The sequence below is a fragment of the Pleurodeles waltl genome, chromosome 9, assembly GCF_031143425.1.
Source record: "Pleurodeles waltl isolate 20211129_DDA chromosome 9, aPleWal1.hap1.20221129, whole genome shotgun sequence".
NCBI lineage: Eukaryota > Metazoa > Chordata > Amphibia > Caudata > Salamandridae > Pleurodeles > Pleurodeles waltl.
In genome coordinates, this window is record NC_090448.1 from 812,054,052 (window position 1) to 812,076,036 (window position 21,985).

The following is a 21,985-nucleotide window of genomic DNA, read 5'->3' on the forward strand; positions in this document are numbered from 1 at the left end:
GCCAACAAGCCTTGCTAGCTGCAAATCGTGCGGTTAGCGTTTTTGGATGCTGCTGTGGCCCAGGAGGGACCAGGAGGTCGCAAATTGGACCAGGAGAGAGAGGGGACGTCGAGCAAGACAAGGAGCCCTCTTAGCAGCAGGTAGCACCCGGAGAAGTGCCAGAAACAGGCACTACAAGGATGTGTGAAACGGTGCTCACCCGAAGTCGCACAAAGAAGTCCCACGTCGCCGGAGAACAACTTAGGAGGTTGTGCAATGCAGGTTAGAGTGCCGTGGACCCAGGCTGAACTGTGCACAAAGGATTTCCGCCGGAAGTGCACGGAGGCCGGAGTAGCTGCAAAAGTCGCGGTTCCCAGCAATGCAGTCTAGCGAGGTGAGGCAAGGACTTACCTCCACCAAACTTGGACTGAAGAGTCACTGGACTGTGGGAGTCACTTGGACAGAGTTGCTGGATTCGGGGGACCTCGCTCGTCGTGCTGAGAGGAGACCCAAGGGACCGGTAATGCAGCTTTTTGGTGCCTGCGGTTGCAGGGGGAAGATTCCGTCGACCCACGGGAGATTTCTTCCGAGCTTCTAGTGCAGAGAGGAGGCAGACTACCCCCACAGCATGCACCACCAGGAAAACAGTCGAGAAGGCGGCAGGATCAGCGTTACAGAGTTGCAGTAGTCGTCTTTGCTACTATGTTGCAGGTTTGCAGGCTTCCAGCGCAGTCAGCAGTCGATTCCTTGGCAGAAGGTGAAGAGAGAGATGCAGAGGAACTCGGATGAGCTCTTGCATTCGTTATCTAAAGTTTCCCCAGAGACAGAGACCCTAAATAGCCAGAAAAGAGGGTTTGGCTACTTAGGAGAGAGGATAGGCTAGCAACACCTGAAGGAGCCTATCACAAGGAGTCTCTGACGTCACCTGGTGGCACTGGCCACTCAGAGCAGTCCAGTGTGCCAGCAGCACCTCTGTTTCCAAGATGGCAGAGGTCTGGAGCACACTGGAGGAGCTCTGGACACCTCCCAGGGGAGGTGCAGGTCAGGGGAGTGGTCACTCCCCTTTCCTTTGTCCAGTTTCGCGCCAGAGCAGGGCTAAGGGGTCTCCTGAACTGGTGTAGACTGGCTTATGCAGAATTGGCTCTGAACAATGTGGGGGCACCTTGGCTAGTGCCAGGGTACCCTCACACTAAGTAACTTTGCACCTAACCTTTACCAGGTAAAGGTTAGACATATAGGTGACTTATAAGTTACTTAATTGCAGTGTAAAATGGCTGTGAAATAACGTGGACGTTATTTCACTCAGGCTGCAGTGGCAGGCCTGTGTAAGAATTGTCAGAGCTCCCTATGGGTGGCAAAAGAAATGCTGCAGCCCATAGGGATCTCCTGGAACCCCAATACCCTGGGTACCTCAGTACCATATACTAGGGAATTATAAGGGTGTTCCAGTAAGCCAATGTAAATTGGTAAAATTGGTCACTAGCCTGTTAGTGACAATTTGGAAAGAAATGAGAGAGCATAACCACTGAGGTTCTGATTAGCAGAGCCTCAGTGAGACAGTTTGTCACTACACAGGTAACACATTCAGGCACACTTATGAGCACTGGGGCCCTGGATTACCAGGGTCCCAGTGACACATACAACTAAAACAACATATATACAGTGAAAAATTGGGTAACATGCCAGGCAAGATGGTACTTTCCTACACCACCCACTGAAGTAGCCTGTCTAACCTATCTAAGGCCTGCTAGCGCAGAGCCTGTGTGCGCAGTTTTCTGCCACAGGGACCTGGCATCTAAATTTACTTGCCAGGCCCAGAACTCCCCTTTTACTACATGTAAGTCACCCGTAAGGTACGCCCTAGCTAGCCCTTTGGGCAGGGTGCCATGTATGTAGAAGGCAGGACATGTGCCATGTTGCGTGGCCTGTCCTGGTAGTGACAAACAACCTAACTTGGTGTCTCACTGCTGTGAGTGCTGCCCTCTCATAGGATTGCATTGGAAATACCCTGCCTTATGTGTAAGGGGTATTGTCTGATTTATGAGGGGTAGCGTAGGCATGTTTGGTATGGTTGTGACAGTGGTAAGAAATGCTGCTTACTGGTGTAGGTGTATTTTTTATTACTATCACAGAAATGCCACTTCTAGAAAGTGCGCATTTCTCTGTGCTTATGACTTTGGTGTTTTGCAGCTTGTCTCCAATCAACGTCTGGGCAGACTGACAGTTGGGGTTTTGTGCATACTTCTCAGACAGCCTGAACACAGGGAGGGTGGAGGTGACACAGAGGTGCATCTACATATTGTAAAGCCTACCTGGGCTGAGAGAAGGGAGAGGCGGGGCACACCTGCATTTGTAAAGACTGTGCCCTGTCCTCACACAATAGGGTTGTTAACCCCCCACTGATGTTTGGAGCCTGTGCTGAAAGGAGAGAGGGGTCACTCCCAGAACCAGTTGTAACTGGCTGGAACCTCCTCTCCCTACCATTGAAAAACACTGTAAGAACTGACTATAAGTACAGGGGAATTTTTCCCACAATTTGAACATTCTTGGAACTGGAAACTGGACACAGAACGCTGATGTATGGACTCACCAGGAAACCACCTTGGACTGCTGCTGTAGTGCTGACCTGTGACCTGCCTGGTCACTAGGAGGAACTGCCACCATCTGCATCCCTTGTGCTGGTCTGTAGTTGGGCCCTCCAGCCCTGTGCTTCCTTTGACTCCTGATTGCTCCCAGGGGCAGGGTGCTGTGCCCCTGACCCTCTGCACTGATCTCTCCAGCGTTTGCTTAAGCGCTTTGGAAATGCGCTCTTCCCTTAAAGTTGCTACAGAAGATCACCGCCGCAGCCCGGGCTTTAAATGAGCCCTAGCGCTTTGAAAAGCGTGTTATTTCTATTCAGAATCACCGCCGGAGCCCAGGTTTATCACAAGGTCGACGCACTTCCCTAAAACGCTCTGCCTTGATTTTTAGGACCCCAATTCACCGCCCCGACCCAGGCGCCGCATGGTGTCTGGAGCATGAGGATCGCGCTGTTGTTGGTGCAGCCGAGCACCCCGAAGGAAGGACAGGAGCGATCGCGCTCCAAACAGTGCCCCCGGGGCAAAGCGCGCTTCTTAACACGCACGCGGGGCACTTGCCGGTACCATCTTCGGTGCCGGCTTCTAAATCCAGCCCCGGTCAGGCTGAGAAGCGGCTCACGCACCAAATCGGGTGCGGCCGCTGACAGAAGCCGGAGGACAGCCTCATCGGAGGCTCCGGCTCCCGTCTTTCCTCCATTCCTGGGCAGCCGCACCACGGACGAGGGCGGCAGCATAACTCTAAGCAGGACACGGGGAGAAAGGGAGTTCCCTTTCCCCCGGTCGCTGCGCTAGGGGCGTGAACGCCCCGGCTACATTAAATCCTTGGCTTTTGGGCCCCCACCCCCTCGGAGAGGGCCATTAGAGACCCGGGGGGCCCCAAAGATCACGGGTCCCCGGAGGGGCCCTTCCTAAACGCGAGAGAGAGAGGGTGCTGATCACCCATCTCCCCCACAGACACTGCGTGGCCCCCGTGTTGCGCACAGGAGCGCCGGGGGCCCCTGTGTTCATCCTTAGGCACTGGAAGTGCCTCTTCTACCAAAATCCAGGTACTCCTTAGGAAATCTAGGCTCTTGGAGCCTAATACAGACTTGTGGAAGTTGTTATTTCCTACCTGTTTATTGGTTCTACATATATGTGCTAATGTTCCTTTTATGGGCATGTCTAGCTGATATGTATTTATATGACTTGTGGTATATTTTCTAATGTTCCTTTTATGGGTGTTTAGGAATAGTTCATGACAAGTGCATATACCTTTTACTATACTTCCTGACTAGTGCTTATGTTGCAGAATCCTGAGTACTTACGTGTTCTAATGTGACAACTGCATATTCTTGCAGAGTATTAGTAACTTGTGTAACCCTCTGACAACTGCTAAGGTAGCAGGGTATTACTTACGTGTAATGTTGGTCTAATTATGTTTTGTGCAATACAGATTATTTTTACATAGCTCAGTGTTGTGTTTACTTTGTGGTGTACATTTTGCGTCACATGTGTGGTGTGTTGTGCAAACGCTTCACACATTACCTCCAGGTTAAGCCTGACAGCTTGTGCCAAGCTACCAAGGGGGTGAGCAGGGGTTATCTTGGACGTGTAACTCCCAAGCCCTGACTAGAGTGGGTAGGTTCTGCCTGGCTGAGGTGCATACCCTAGCCAACCAGAAACCCCATTTCTAACACATCCTTTTTTCATTCCTTCTTTCCTTTTTTTACATACTTTCATTCCGTTCTACCGGGGACCCCAGAATTTAGAGATGTCAAATAACCACTGCTTCTCAACACCTTATCTAGTGCCCATTTTGGAAACACAAAGTTTTCTTTGATACCTATTTTTCACTCTTTATATTTCACCAAATCAATTGCTGCATACACGGTATACAATGAAAACCCATTACAAGGTGCAGTTCATTTATTGGCTCTGGGTACCTAGGGTTCTTGATGAACCTACAAGCCCTATATATCCCCACAACCAGAAGAGACCAGCAGACTTAACGGTTTATTGCTTTTGAAAATATGACATTGCAGGAAAAAGTTACAGAGTAAAACGTGGAGAAAAATGGCTGTTTTTTTAACCTCAATTTCAATATTTCTTTTATTTCAGCTGTTATTTTCTGTCTGTAGGAAAACCTTATAGGATCTACACAAATGACCCCTTGCTGAATTCCGAATTTTGTCTACTTTTCAGAAATGTATAGCTTTCTGAGATCCAGCATTGGCTTTACACCCATTTCTGTGACTAACTGTAAGGAGGCTAAAAGCACAAAATATAGTAAAAATGGGGTATCTCCCAGTAAAATGTCAAAATTGTGTTAAAAAATGTGGTTTTCTGATTCAACTCTGCCTGTTCCTGAAAGCTGGGGAGATGGTGATTTTAGCACCACAAACCCTTTGTTGAGGCCATTTTCAGGGGAAAAAACACAAGCCTTCTTCTGCAGCCCTTTTTTCCAATTTTTTCAGAAAAATAATTTTTTTGCTTTATTTTGGCTAATTTCTTGGTCTCCTCCAAGGGAACCCACAAACTCTGGGTAATTCTAGAATCCCTAAGATGTTGGGAAAAAAGGACGCAAATTTGATGTGGGTGGCTTATGTGGACAAATAGTTATGAGGGCCTAAGTGCGAACTGCTCCAAATAGCCAAAAAAAGTCCTGGCACCTGAGGCTGAAAAGGCCAGGCAGCGAAGTGCTTAAAGAGAGCATTTACCAGCAAGAGTGGTAGCAAAGGTGGGTAACTTGTTCTTCTGGTGAATACTCCTAACTGCAGATACCTCATCTTTTGAATAGATCACATAGCAGTATCCCCAAGAGGAGGTAGGTGTACAGATTGGACTTTATACCAGGAAGTCTTGCAGGATGAAATTAGTAATGTGGCTCTCCCAACAGATCTGAGTCAATACAATACTGCATGGTAAATGTTTGGACAGAAACCCATGTAGCAGCCTGACAGATGTCCTGCATTGGAACCCCTATTGCGAAAGTCATAGTGACTGCCTTAGTTCTGTTGCAATGAGCCCAAATGCCCCCAGGAGGCTTCTTGTTGGCCACGGCTTAGTAGCACATCTCTATGAAGAGGACAATCCATCTCAACAAGGTCTGTTTCTGAACTCCCTGTCCTCTCCTTTAAACTGGCAAATCCAAGAAAGAATCTGGTGCTCTGTTGTGCAATCTACACACAAAGTAAGGGCTCTCATTGGATTTAACAGATTAAGCCTCTCTCCATCCTTAGAGGAGTGTGGGGAACGGGCGAAAGCTGGGAGCAAAGAGGCGCAACACCACTTTTGAAAGAAAGGATGCTAGAGTCCGAGTATCAACATGTCAGGGAAGAAGGTGGTAAACAATGTTTCTCTTACAATGCCTATAGCTCACTGACTGGGCATTTAGAATTTACTGCTATGAGAAAAACTGTCTTAAGGATCAACAACCTGAAAAAAAAAACAGCTTTGCATGGTTTCAAAAGAGGTTTACTTAAAAAAATAAGGACCGTATTAAGATTCCACTGCAGCGTAAGAAGTATCACAACAGGTGGCTTAAATAAGGAGATCAGGTAAAAGCAGAAAGCCTTGGTGGGGCATGAACTAAGCAACTAGAAGTACACCAGAAAGCTTAGCCTGTAGCGAATCAACCTGATAGTCCTTGCACCAAGTGACAGACTTAGCCCAGTGACCAGGATAGGTTTACTTGGTTGATGAATGACGCACAGCTAAAATCTCATTCACCACTTCCCAGGCCAAAACACCTAGGTGGTTCCCCTCAATCTTGTTCCATTGAGGTGTTGGTTCATATGAAGAACTCTGTCCTATTGCTGCAACAGTAGGTCCTCCTGAAGAGGCAAGTGCAGATGAACAGATTTAGCTAAGCGGAGTACCAGACCCTCCAAGCCATATCCAGGCTGTCAGGATGAGCAGAGCCCGATCCCTTCTGCCCTTCTCCAGAACTCTGAGAAGCAGCAAAAACACATAAATGATATTGTAGTCTAAATAAACAGAAGGAACACATCTCTCAAGGAAACCCAAGGGAGAAATTTCAGGGCAAAAGGGTGTACACTGAGTGTTATTAGTGGTAGTGAAAAAGATCTACCCAAGGCACACCTTGAACCACCTTCGGGTGATGTGAATATTAAGTCTTTACTCTTCTTAGTTTTCCCTTTCTTGAGCTACATGTTCCAGTCAATCAGTCAGAATGCACATTTAGTTGATAATATGTTTTAAAATGTGATAATCAAGGTTGATCGAATATATTCACAGTATTTAATCTAAAAGCTGATAGATCTGTTTTACATTATTTGATATTGATTTCTGGGAAGGTCTTGTTTATTGGTTTTGTTTAAAACAACACAGTCGTACACAATGAAAATAAGTGAAGAAGCATCAGATCACTGTCTGCTAGAAATCATATGAGAAGGCTGCAGCATCACTTTCTCGCAGGTCAGAACATGCTAGGAAATCGACATTGGCCCCAGGAAGTTCAGGGCGCTTTGGCTGCATCTGTGGAGTAGGAGTTGCTATGTACAGCTGCTAGCTCTCTGGCAGCCTTGGGGTGCATCTTGATGCACCTGTCACACTACTTTTAGTCATACTTGAAACTTAAGCACCAAAGGCAGATGCTGTGTGGGTCCATGACCGTCATTTGCTTGTTTTTGGGGCAACACCATTTAAAGTCTGTAGTCTTGAGAGGTGACATGTTACCTAGCACACTGGTGGGTTTGCAAGTATTTTGGAAATTGGTGAACACCAACAAAATGTTGGGGAGCAGAGCTCTGAATACATATTAAAGGGTGCAGAAAAAAAGAACTGATATCAGCATGCAGTGGTTGCACCTATGTACATCTCTGTGTCATCATTTGTGAAGACATGGTGAAGCTGCTGCAGGGATTAAGGGCACAACCTGCTGGTGGGTGGAAGCTATTGCAGATAAGTTTCTGGATCCAGTCCGGCCCTGCGCCCAACCTCCTGTGGGCAGCCAAGCCCTCACAAGTAGCCAACCCCAGTCATGCAGCCTTCTGGCATGTGCAGCATGCGGGTGGTTTTGCAGCTCCTGGCTGCACTCAGGCAGAAGAGTCACAACACCAAAATATAAAAAGTGGGCCTATTGCCTTTTTCAAGGGGTGAGCATTTAATATCTATAAAAAGTAGATCTCTAATTGTTCTCCAACAATCACCAATATTTTTAATCAAATGTGTGTTTCCATAATTTGCACAACACAATGTTTAATAATATCGATTATTAAAATAATATTTTAATAAAAAAAGAAATTAACATGCCTGTGAGCCTTTTTTTAACATTGTTTTTATGATTGCATAATTTGGGCTAAAAGATGTTAAAAGAAAGACTCAGACTTTTTTTTTTTAAATAAAACCAACACGTCCCTGCGTCTTTCTTTTAACATTTTTCAGCCCACAACATGCAGTCATAAAAACAACCACAAGAGGGCCTAGCATTCAAGCTGAACAGCATAGAGTTTCAGCTGCAAGTGTTTTTGAAAAATCTGGTAAGTTTTCCTGGGGTCTTGGATTTAATGGTCCAGGAGACTTACAATTTTTTTTTTTTTAATGTTGTTGGGGGGCTGGTGCACTCCCTGCACCACCCCATAACATTAAACTACAAGCATGAAAATATAACCTTGGGCTTAATGGGTGCTCCTTCCTTAATGAATAAAAGTGAGGGGCTCCTGTGGCACATTTGTTATTCATTTTTTAAGTCTGGCATTATCCAACACTTTTTGAATAAAATAAATAAATATATGTATATATATATATATATATATATATATATATATATATACGTATATATATATATATATATATATATATATATATATATATATACCATATATTTATTTAAATACCGTTTTTGCCAGCTTTCTTCATCCATTGATCTGTTGGTGTGTCATTCACATTTTGCTTCCCCTACTACAGCATACCACATGGGGCAAGGGGTCAGACCACTTCAACCACTGGATAACCTCACTTGGAGTGACTGTATTATGCTTTTTGTTAAAAAAGGAGCACATCTGCACACTAGCTAGTTTCCAACTGTGCCAATGTTTTTGTTTTTAATTTATTACTTTGATTTTGTGTTTAGTCTGATGGGACAGCAGGATGCTTTATACCTGATCTGGTCACAAGCCACATTCCATGCTTTATGACCTTCTGTCTGCTGCCAATTCTGTTCTAAATTCCTTTTGGGGAAAGTCCTTTGTTTATCCGACATTCTCCGATAAACATTCCTTCTTTCCTTTTTTCTTTAATTTTTCTTTATTCCTTCTTTATTGCATCCTTTTTTCATTCCTTCTTTCATTTTTTTACATACTTTCCAATCCGTCCTACCGCCTTTCCTCATTCTTGCTTTCCTTTATTCTTTCTTTCCTTCCTTTTTCTCTCATTTTTACATTTTCTTTGGTGTTCGCCTTTTTTCATTCCCTTTTTACTTCTTTCTTGCTTTCCATTTTTCTTTCATTCCTTCTTTCCTCCTTTATTGGTTCTTTTAGTTCCTTTTTGCTGACATTCTTTCATTCATTCTTTCCTTCATTTTTGCTTACTTTCTCTCTTGCCTTTTTTAGTTCTTTCTTTCCTCTTTCTTGCTGTTATTAGTTCTTTCCTTCTTTCTTGTTTTCTTTTCTTTGTTCTTGCCTTAGTTCCCTCTTATTGTTATTGCTTTCATTCTGTCTTTCTTGCCTTCATTATTTCTTTCTTGCTTTCATGCCTTCTTTTTCCTTCTATCTTGCCTTCCTTCTTTCTTTCTTTTGCCAAAGTCATAACAAAACAAAACAAGAATTGCTGAAAGGCTAGCAGACGATGCCAGACTTATTCTCTTTGTCAATGCTTGTTTTAATTTATTTTGGGTGTCTCAGTGTCCAAACGGGACACCAGATCCTGCTTTCTTTTGGTGGGGGCTGCAGGGGGAGCCCTTGGGTCCATGTGACCCTACCAGCACCCATCAATGGTGCCGGCAGGGATTAGCAATTCTTTATTTAGAAAATATAGGGGGCAGGCACATGGGTCCCCTCCCCGAGCCTTTAGGGCTCCAGTGACTCTATTCCTTGGGCTGCTTTCTTTAATTAAGGGAGAGGGGGGCATACAGCCTCCTACCCGAGCCTCTATAGGCCCCTGTACGCCATCCCGGACCACTTTTCGCTGAGCCTTTAGGTCCTGGGGACCCCGATCCCCGGGGAATTTTTTTTTTAAAAGGGGAGGGGCATGTACCCCCTCTTCGAGCCAATAGTGGTCCTGGGGACTGCAGTGTGGGTGTGTCACCCACAAAACACAATGTTGGGTGCTGCAGGGAGTCCCCCTATGTCCACTTGGCCCTGCCGGGCCCCTCATGAACCCATCTTGAGTGCATCAAGAACCTGCATTGCTCCCACCTGGTGGGAGCAGGTATTTTTCACTGCTTCCGAGTTTCTCATGGGTAGGGAAACACATATCTGCTCCCACTCCTACACCAACTGGTTGCCTGTTACTTTACAAGAGACTCATTTCGGATTTCCGAAAGGAGAGCCTGGCGCAGGAGCTGGAGCAAGGAGCAGAGCAGCATTGGAGCGGACGGTGTCAGGTGGCATCCACCAATGGCACCCAATAGTGGCACCTGACAACGGCACCCAACAGCGGCTGGAGGTAACCGGGTGGAGGGGCCAGGCCGCCTGACCCCGCCTGATCTGCCACGACTGCCCCCGCCCAACCCAGCACATCCAACGCTGTCCAACGTGGGGGAGGGTTGGCACTGGGCGGGCCCTGGGCTCGAGGATGGGAGCCAGAGGCGCAGGGAGCGACAGCCTAGGAGTCCATTAGCCCGGAAAGCGGCACGGGAGAGGCTTGGCAGCTTGGCAGCAAGGTAGGCAGTCCGTCTAATATACGAGTTTTATCTTCTGCCAGCCTCACTTTGCAACCCAGCTTTCTGGCCAGTTGGGCCCCCCATACCCTCCAGCAAGGGGGGGAGGTTGTTGAGACGGATTCTTGGGGCATCAGGGGTCATCAGGAGGCCTCCAACTTCATTGCCAACCCCATCGCCAAACACCGCCTTGCCACCTTGCTCCCCTTTTAAGCAACGGCCTAAAAAAAGGAGAGACGAGGGAGAGAAAAAAGGAGAGACCAATGACAGCAGCAATCCCAGCAGCCCCGTAGTGGCGCATACACTGTTATAGCCTGTTAAAACCACACCAGGAACTCCAGATTCCAACAATTCTGGCCTGGAGGCACCTGCGGGGGAGTCGTTGAGTGTAGCAGCTGTAGTCAGAGGTGGCCCAGCTAGGCCTGGGTGTGGTTTGTCTCCCCCACTGAGACCCACTCTCACCCCCCCCCCTCGGGCCCAAGCAGCAGTCTCGCCTCCCAAAGTGAAGATCTTTAAAACCACTGACAATCTGTTCAGAAGCTGCTCCTTTAACTCCAGCACTCTCAGTCCCTGCCTCATCAAGCAAGCACAAATGCAATCCTGGAGACACTGGGGGAGGGCGCAATGGCAGGAAGAAATAGCCACAAAAAAGGTCCAGGCAGAGCTCACCAGGGAATTCATTGTCAGCACTTACAGCCTCCTCACCAAATGAAGGATCTCAGCTCATGGAACAGAGAGCGAACGCTTTTAAATCCACCCCACCTCTCTTATTAAGAAAAAGCGGGGTATAAAATCACTGATTTTTTAACCGACTTGCCCTCAACCCCACAGGACCCAACAGAACCTTTAGAATCAACGGTCACAGGGTAAATCCCTGCTCAGGAATCCAAAAGGGTCCGCCCTCCCATTTGTCAAACCACAAGTCAATTCAACCCTCAAGAGCTAGAATGGTCGGCTTTCAGCAATAATTCCAACGCACACTCCCCCCTCATAGCAGGGAGTTATAAGGCCGTACCCATCAGAGCAGCCTCCTTACAGCTTACCACAGTCTTGGATTTTAGTACTTGGGAGGGTCAATCTTCATGCCTGAACATAAGGGAGGACCCAATCCACTGGGTCTCCGTTAGCCCTCATGTCCTACCCCTAACAGAACCCTCGGATACAGACCTACTCTGAGTTTCTTTCGGGGAGGTGTTTAGCATCGTGCAGGACACGACCACCAATCCCCCAGAAACCCCCAATAAGCAAAATGTGGAGCCCACAAACACCGCAGTTTCTCTAAGCCCGTTCCAGGAAGGCCCACAAAATCTTCAGCCACACCTGGAGGTGCCTGCCAACACATGGGGGTCCTTCTTGTCAACACTTGATTTCATGGCAGTGGCAATAAAGCATCAAGTGGACAAACAAGACATTCAAGTTGACCTACTGAACATCATGGCTAAATACATCATGGGCATTGACTCTAAGTTACAAGCACTTAATGATCTGATACTTCGAGCCCAAAAGCACAACTATGTCCAACAAGCAAGATGTGATTGCAATCCCTTAGGGAAGAAGCCCCAGGTCATCGCTCCCATCCTTAATGAAATTCTCACGAAAGTTAGGGCCCAGGCCCTGAACACAAGGGAAAGACTTTGAGTCATAGAAGCACCCGCACAAGAAGTCAAGACTATGCCCACGGAACAGTCCCCCATAGAGTCTTCAATACCAAAAGCCCCATAGCCTCCAAGGCGCACAGTCTCTGGCAGACGGCAGCCCAGGCCGCAGTCCTGCCCACAGGAAGGAGTCCATTACTCAGAGAATGATTGCGCCCCCCCGTAGAGCCCCTCAGTGTGCAACACCACCAAAATCAAAAAAGAAAAAGAAAAAGCTAAGGAAGGCATGTAAAAAAGAAAGATCGGACAAGCGAAAAAGCATTTGGCCACTATTCATGCAGCAGAAGCAGCCCGCTGCGCCCAATTTCAGCAATATTTGTGCATAATCATTATCTTCATCTGACCCTAAACAGTCTATCACTGCAAAGGATCGATCATCTCAGGCCCAAGTCCCCAAAAACCACCTACACCCTCCGATCAGGGGGGTCAGACCAGGGAGAACCAAAGTGCCATTTTCAGTCAACTGGCAAGGAGGAAAATCAACAAGGACAAAGACCCTGATAGGACTAGCAAGCCAGGCGAGAAAAAGTCTGCCCACATTGAACACACTCCAGCACGCCTACCCATATGCACCAAATCCAGCAGCCCAACAGTTTGGCAGCCCGTAACAACAGACTATCCTATACAGGAGCTGTGGAAACAGAGTGAAAGAGAGGAGCCCATCCAGCCCCAGCCGGCAGCTACGCCAATCAGCCCATTACCGCCCAACAGTGTGCTCCCACAATCCTCCATTGCTTCATAGTAGGGATTACCAACTGGTGGCCTCAACACCCGTCACTTCTTTAGAGGCATATAAATTACTCCTAATTCCACATTTCAAGTCAGAGGGAATTTTCGACATCCTCAACAGAGGAAACATCTTAAAATTGTTAGGGGAAATAAGAGACTTATTCCAGATTACATCAACAGACCTTCTCTTCGTCTAATTCAAACCTCACCCACAAAGGAGCGATCAAGAGGCCACACTCATCTCATGAACTTCGGCAGCCCTAGTACACCAACTAGTCACCTTTTCTGACATCTTTCATTCATGGGGCATCAAACTGCGACAAGTGGATCACTCTCGACATCCTGGACCGCTGCGGGCGTCAATGCACCGCAATAAATCAATATTAAGAGGGGCAACAGGAGCTGGCACACCTGCGCCGGCCATGGACAACCTAATGGTAGTGAAGCATGTGGGTGAATCAGGCTTAGGCCACATTCTTTGGGCTCCCAAAGAGCTACCCCCCCCCAGCTTACAAAAACATCCCTGACCACGGTCAAAAGCCTGGGGGCCAGGGCTCACTCAGATCACACATTAACATCTGCTCATGGATTGTCCACTGCATTGAATCAATATTTCAAGACCTAGAAGCTCAGTCCTTTCTCCAGGAGTATGACATCATCCTACTTCGGGAAACCTGGAGTTTAGACCCGACCGTGGAGTCGGGGTACACCGCCTTTCACATCCCAGCTAGGAGTTCAAGCAAATACGCCCACGCAAAGGGAGGCATGATAACCATGATCCCCTCGGCTCTCATAGGCCACAAAGTCGCAAATGACACGGTCACACTGGATCCAGGCAACCAAAGCTACACTTAACAGTGGAAAAATTGGGCAAACTAATTAACCTCCTACAAAGACAATACATCAAGTTCACATTCATCATCAGCTGTGACTTCAACATCAATTTGCTCTCCCCAAAAGGAGGAAATGCGAAGAATCGAATGGCAAGCAACCACAGGAAATACCTGGATCATTTAGGTCGAACATGATTAAATGCCAACAGCGAAAAAGGATTCCCCAGCATCAGTAACTTTTGTCAGTGGAAAAATAAGCTCAGCCATCGACTACACCCTGATAAACAATTCTGCGATACCCCTGGTGTTCTCTTTCCAAATTAAATGTAGAGCCGAGAACGATCACTTCCCACAATCATTGGAACTGGCTTAGAAACCTGAGAAATCACAGACCCTGAATGATCTATTCTGAGCCCCAGTAATGTTCAGCCTCAAGAGATTGAAATGGCGCCAAACAGGGATAGCGGCCATGATGGACAAGATGTATCAAAAGGCTTGATCCCTAGAGGAGAGAACAAACATAGCAGACAAGCACCAAAAGTACCCTACTCCTAAAGGAAATTGGAATGACGACTGGGCTCAGCTCGGCAGTGGGCTTCTCTTAAAATTTCCAACCACTCACAAAGCTCCTTTTCAGCACTTGGCCTTTGATTCCAAAAGGGCTCGAGACAGTCAATCCTGGTTTAACAAAGCTTTGCGCATACAGAAAACAAAGAAAATTTTTCAAGAAGATTCATGGTCCAAGCTACTTTGGGCAAGCAAAATGACATACAGCAAGTCCTTTTGCGGCATGGTGAATGACCTTCCCCCGGGGGAAAAAAACGTCTTCTCAGTTATGGGATTAACCCGGCCATGTGGGAGAGTCACATCCGCAGCCTGTGAGGCCTGACAGACGGGAGTGGAATTACAGCCAACCCCCAACTGAAACTGATAGGGGAGCAATCGCCCCTGAGCTACAACAACACAGCAGGCCAGCAAGCAGAGGGCTCTCCAGCGACCATCGCCAAGAAGGATCACCAGGATCTAGTCTGGAAACCAGACCAAATAGCCGGTCCAAGGGGGCTGCTGGTCTGACAGGCTCCCAAACCCAATCTTCAAATTCGATCCAGAGTACTGGGCACAGTACTTCTTGCCCCTTTTCACTACCACTGCTCATGCCAGCTGCCTCCCAGAATCATGGAGAGGCAGCATCAAACACACCATCTTCAAAAGTGGAAACCCCGCCCTACCCACAAACTATAGGCTAATAGCGCTCATCAATGTGGAAGCTAAGTTATACAGCTCCTGCTTGTTACATCATCTGCAAGTCTGGGCCATTGAAAACATGCTCCTTCCAAGATTTCAGACGGGCTTTAGGGCAGGCCCGGGAACATCAAAAAATCTAATTGCCCTTTCCCTTATTGTGGTAAAGGCCAGCCACAGGAAATTGAGCCTTTATGCATGCTTCATCAATCTCAAATCAGCCTTCATCCGGGTCCCCAGAGGAAGCTTAACTGTCCAAATTGGTCGCATCTTCTAAAAATGATGTCAGCCCAGTGCCTCCCAGACATTTCTTATGGGACCGAAGTGCTGCGGAGCCTGGAGACCTCATTACTAAACAATAGCCAAGTTCGAACATACAAGACCGTATTCAACTTACCAAAAAAATCCTCCTCCGCTCAGGTACGGCTGGAGATGGGCCTAACAAATCAGATCTTTCAGCGTTAGGGAGCTTTTCTCAAAGCGTCATAGAGGTTACAGGTGGCAGAGAATACCTCCATACTCCATTCCTGCTGGCAAGAAGTCCAGATTCAACAAAAGAGTAACAGAAGAGGCTCCTGGGGAAGCTATTTAAACCAAGTTATTAACAGCCTGGGCATGGAAGACATTTGGAAAAGCAGTGCAGGGAAATCCGAATTTGAGAGATTAGTCAATTTCTCATTCCAATCGCTTTCTCTCGTCACTAACAAAGCTTCCCTAGCCAAAAGATGGCATGCTTGGGCAGTCCTAGGGTCCTACTCGCTCCTATCTCCTCAAGGCTATTGTTAGAAATGCGACCGTTAGTTGGCAGTGGGTTTGCACCCTGTCCAAGTAGGGACCCTCACTCTAGTCAAGATAAGGGAGATACACGCTCAGATAACCCCTGCTCACCCCCTTGGTAGCTCGGCACGAGCTGTGAGGCTAATCTCAGAAGCAATGTGTAAAGCATTTGCTCATAACACACAGTAATAAGTGAACATAGTACAAAAGGAAACCACACCAGTTTTAGAAAAATAGCCAATATTTATCTGTGCAAAACAAGACCAAAACGATAAAAATCCAACATACAGTGTTAAAGATATGAATTTTGCAAGATTTACTCAAAGATAAAGTTCCTTGGAATTGCAGGGCGTAGTGATCCTCGCGGTGAGCTCCGAAGAGCGGCATCCCTGGTGTCACTGTGTCGGTTCCGGAGTCGGTGGGGAGTCGTTGGGCCCTTGAAGTCACACGCGTGCAGATCGAACTCCGGCTGATGAAGTCAGGAGCGCTGGCGTGGATGGCGTCTGGGCTGCGGTGAGAAGCGGGACGATGCGACCTGTGGTGCCCACAGGTCACGGTGCAGGCAGCGGCTCAGTGACGGCGTCCACCAGCGTCGGTGAGACCAGGGCTTCGATGTGGAGCGGGGCGGTGTGACGTGCGGTGTCACCAGGTCACGGTGCAGGCAGTGGCGTTGTCGTTGCTGAAGCGCTGTCGTCTGTAGGCCCAAGCCAGTGGGACAGGACAGTGCTTGTGTCCCACGGTGCAGGCAGGATGTCTGGTGACGACACTGGAGTCGATGATGCTGGCGTCGGTGGACTAGGGTTGCGGTGTGGGACGGGATGGTGCTTATATACCTCAAGAGCGGTGTCCACAGGCTACGGTGCAGGCAGCGGTGCCGGTGTCAGCAGGAGTGGCGGTGTCAGGGATGCTCAGGCTGCAGTGCGGAGCCCACAGGTCGGGGTGCGAGCAGCAGCTCAATGAAGTCGTCAGATGACGGCATCAGTGAGACCAGGGTCACGGTGTGAATCGGGGCAATGCGACTCAGTGCGGCGTTGGCAGGTCACAGTGCAGTCCAGCGGTGTCGTTGGCGGAGTTGCGGTGGTTTTAACTCTTGAGCAGCACAAAACACACAGTTCCCAGGGCTGCAGGTCGAGGAAACTGAGGTCTTTGGTGTCCCTGAGACTTCCAACAGGAGGTAAGCTCTACTCCCAGGAGAACTTTCTCAAGCAGGACACACAGCAAAGTTCACCCTTTGCACTCTTTTAAGTCAGAAGCAGAAACTGCAGGCCAGTCCAGCAAAGGAACACAGCAAAGGGACAGTACTTCTCCTCCAGCTCTTCAACTCTTCTCTTTGGCAGAGGTTCCTCTTGATTCCAGAAAGGTTGTAAAAGTCTGGGTTCTTGGGTGTTCTTCTTATACCCTGCTCTGCCTCTGAGTTTGGCAAACTTCAAAGCAAAGTGAACGAACACTCCTCCCTCCCCTCTAGCTCAGATGGCTCATCAGAATATGCAGGCTACACCCCTGCCCTCTTTTGTGTCACTGTCTAGAGAGGTGCAAAACAACGCAACTGTCAAACCGGCCCAGACAGTCAATCCACAAACAGGTGAAGTCACAGAATGGTTTAAGCAAGAAAATGCCTACTTTCTAAAAGTGGCATTTTCAAACAGACAATTTAAAAACCAACTTCACTAAAAGATGTATTTTTAAATTGTGAGTTTCGAGACCCTAAACTCCACATTTTCATCTGCTCTCAAAGGGAATCTGCGCTTTAAGGATATTTAAAGGCAGCCCCCGTGTTAACCTTTGAGAGAGATAGGCCTTGCACAGTAAAAACCAAATTTGGCAGTATTTCAATGTTAGGACATATAAAACCCACTAGGATATGTCCTACCATACATACTCTGCACCCTACCCCTGGGGCTACCTAGGGCCTACCTTAGGGGTGCCTGACATGTAGTAAAAGGGAAGGTTTAGGCCTGGCAAGTGGGTACACTTGCCAAGTTGAATTGGCAGTTTAAACTGCACACACAGACACTGCAGTGGCAGGTCTGAGCCATGTTTGCAGGGCTACTAATGTGGGTGGCACAACCAGTGCTGCAGGCCCAAAAGTAGCTTTTGATTTACAGGCCCTGGGCACCTCTAGTGCACTTTCACAGGGACTTACCAATAAATCAAATATGCCAATCAGGGATAAACCAATCAACAGTACAATTTACACAGAGAGCATATGCACGTTAGCACTGTTTTAGCAGTGGTAAGGTACCCAAGCCAACAAAAACTGGTCAGAAAAATTAGTGGGAGGAAGGCAAAAAGACTGGGATGACCCTGCAAAATGGGGCCAGGTGCAACAGCTATCTAACTGAAAATGTTTCCATCCGAATAAAACAATAATTCTTGTTGAATCGCATGAGATTTTTTGATACCAAAGATTCTCGCCCATATTGGAAAGAGCAGTACCCCGACCAGAACTGCCGCCTTTGTGGACACTATCAGGACTCACTGCTGCACGCCTTTTGCATTTGCCCAGCTCTAGGCCCTGAAAGAAGGAAGCTACTAAAACCTGCCTTTTTAACACACCATAGCTGCTCCTGCAGACCAGCGGTAATAACCTGGCTTAAGGGTGACTCAAACCCATTCTTCTGCAGGGGGCTAAAGTTTTTTAAACTATTTCAAAAGGAACTGACCAAGGACGATCAGGGATAATAGTTGTGACATATAGAGCAGTGGCTCTTTTTTTTTTTTTTTTTTTTACGCATCCTAAGATCATCCAGACCTTAATGCCCATCAGGTTTGGCCCAATAAAGGTTTTAAGTTTTTAATGCCCCTTCACAAAATCAGTCTTGTAAAGTCAGCCATCATGAAATTAGATTAAAAAACATAATAATAATCCAAGCATTTTAAATCAGGTCAATAGCCTCCTCCCTAAGGGCAGCAGGGATAACAGGGGCTGGCAGACAAAGATGGTCCAGGGGGATGCCCCGATGGGTCTGCCACTACTAGGAAGTGTCCACTGGAGGAAGACTCTGATAATGAGGATGTCCCGGTCTCCACCTTGGCACTCTCTTCGCCCTCCTGGCTGCTGGGTCCCTCTGTGTCTGTGGTGTCTGTGGGCAGATTTTTCCCTTCTTACCTGTACCCCATCTCCTTTGCTTGCCAGTGAGATGCTGCAAATACAAAGAGAAATAGGGTAATCCAAGTCCATGACCACACTTGAACAACATCCCTGCTTAGCAAACATTGCCAGGATATCAAGTATGCCCCAGCAAAAACCACCACCTTAGTGACCCCTACATGTACCATACATATGCATGCATGCCATCTGAACTGTCAACAGTTGCCCACAGGAAAATCAGGATCTCAGACAACCACAATTGCATGGCTGATGTTGAGCAATCACAATAACCATTCAACAAGTAGGAGACACCATCCCCCTCAAATCTTTGCACCATGGAGCAGACCTCAGTTACCTGTTGGCATACAATAGTAGGCCAATGTCAAATGCATTTCCACAGATCCCACACAAGGTCATGCACACATCTCTTTGTCACATACACAATGACCCAACAATAAAAAACGATGATACAAAATCCTGCCATGTTGATGACAAAAGTACAATAGCCTGGATGAGGTAATATGGAAATATCCATGTCACACTGGAAACATTTGAACAATGCACACTTCACCAAGTGATATTTGTCCGAATTGAGTCATGGAGGTAGCATAAATGTTGCTCACATTAACCACACATGTGGCATGGAAATGGACACAGTAGACATCATGTGCAATATATCAGAGAGAGATGTCCCCAAAATCCACAACACTATGAATCAACAAGCCCTAGGCAATTCACCAGTAATGTCTGGCACCCCTTACAATAACATACTCTGAGTGCATTCTCAGATGCCATTAGTCCCTAGGATGTTGGAGAGGCCCAGATAGTTGCAAGAACTTGTTGAAGACCCTCAACATGTCGCCCAATTGGAAGCTACAATATAGTTATGCAGACCCAGATGTCTGTCTCTGGATGAATGTTTGTTCCAAAACACATCTGATTTCAACATAACTGCAAGTCACTTTATGATACTGGCCAACAATCAGGGCACAAAGCTTACACATGTGGAGTGTACTTTTCCATATGATGCCACATCAAGGGCATAGATATTCACATTGTGGCTCTAAAATTTAGGCCTACCTGTCATGTCCCTCATTGCTACTGCAGTTGTACATGCCAAATGACATGCTATGATGGGTGATGGTATGTGTCAGCCAATAACCAATGGTGACACACTCCCTGTATGTGCCACATGAAATTTACCCCATTGTAAATTTACTATTCCACAAACAGTTTGCCACACAAATATCTGTGAGGGAATACAGACATCATCCCATCAACGTAGTTAGACCATGTATGAAATCGCAGCTTAGACTTGTTTTTCAAAAAAGAAAGGGACACATGTTGACATGTAAGCACAAGGAATGTTGGCAACAGTGATGGCACATAAATCATGTAAATGAGCATTCCCCACTTACCAAGGGAAAGTATTGATCTATAGCTGCATCTAAAGAACAATGTATGCTCTGTCACTTGTATATTGGACATCTTCACATTACAGACTGCAGTGAGGCAGCAGCACCCATCATACGCTGAAGACAACCAGACTCTGGGAGTCAGATGCCTATATACAAATTTACTCAGACACATGGCTGAGGACAGTCATCCATCACCTACTTACCTTTGGCCAGTAACGTTTAGGAGTAGTGGTCTGTTTCAGAGAAATTGAACACACTACAGCAGCAAACAGTAGTTGTTTGATCAATGTACCCAGCCATATGTCATCCCTGCAGAGCGCGTGGTTTGTGGATTCTACCCAGTTGTGCCCCTAGCCCCTGGGCCAATATGCAAGGCACATCAGTATGCACCACATGATATGTCTACACAAACAATCACTTATCTAATGTGTGACACGTGGCTCATCCCTAATTGTTAGGAGGAGCTGTCAGAACCTAACTCATTCACTTGACAATGTGGCAGGCAAGAATATGCCCTGTACTCATCCCCTTGTGGCTGCTGTGCTGCCCTCAAATGCCCATTAAGCTCCACATAGGCCACACCAGAATGCGGGCCATTAGGGGGGTCATGGTCCCTAGACATCCTGCCCATGTTGGAAGGACATTCCCAGCTGGACCTCAGTGATGTTCCAGGCCCAGCATCTGAGATCCCCCCACCTTTTCCTGCATTGGGCACACCGCCAACTGTGGACCCTCAGGGTCCACACATTCTTGGTGATGGCTCTACATAATCCCTTCTTTTGATGGGTGTTGACCTGCATGGATGCAAAAGACAGCTCAAGAGATCATGACTACAATTTTCATCACAAATGGTTGAGTCACATACATGTCAGTAAGAACAAGATAGGACTTTCCTATTTGTCAGTACTCCCCAAGTACACATACACTTCAATAAGTACAGGGACATGACCACACACATATATTTCTCTATCTGGAGAACAACTCCCTACCCTGCTCAGCCCCTACAATGACTAAGCAAGCTTACTGACGTTAGGTAGTCCATGCTCTAGGAACCCAACTGTGACGTGAGCCACTATGAAACAAATCACACCTATGTGGCTTCTGAAGGGAAACTCCTTAGGCATGATTGGACCAACACATTCAAACTCTGTGAGAATGACTCTCTGCATACAGTCCCTACAGGCAACTGCCAAAGTACAAACTTAAACATTACACTTGGGTAACAATGAATGGACTAGCATGGTGACTACAGAAAATGTCTTCCCTGTCCATGTTGGACATAACAAATGCAGACTCAAGCCACTTCAGGGGGTGGGGTTGTGTGGTATGTACCTCTACCACAGAACACTCCTTTGGAAACATGTGTCATTCCTTCATAGATGGCATCCAACTAACAAAGTTATGCATTGTACAGTTTCTGCTATGTGACCAAGCAACTAAGTCACATATCATGGACTCCCAAGAATCAACACACTGTATGCACTGTGGGACCGTCATCTATGCAATTAGCCTGTACAGGACAAATATGGCCTGTGGGAAGGTGACAACAGGGCTGTGGGAGTAAGGGACCTGTCATGAGTCAAATACACACATTGGCAGCGATGCTAAGTGCAAATATGGACTAGATTAATAACCTACCCTGAACCCATTCCTAATTTAATCAAAGGAATGAGGCATTCAGGGCAGGATTTGGCAACAGAGCCTCATATGACAGGATCTTCTGGGGGACAAGCAGTGGGCAGAGGGCCACAGTTGCATAGCCACAGTGACTCTAACCCAGCCTAGACTGGGACCCTTACTGGGAAATGCATTTGACAGGTCCTGTTCTCTGCAGGCTGAGCTGACAGAACATACATGACATTC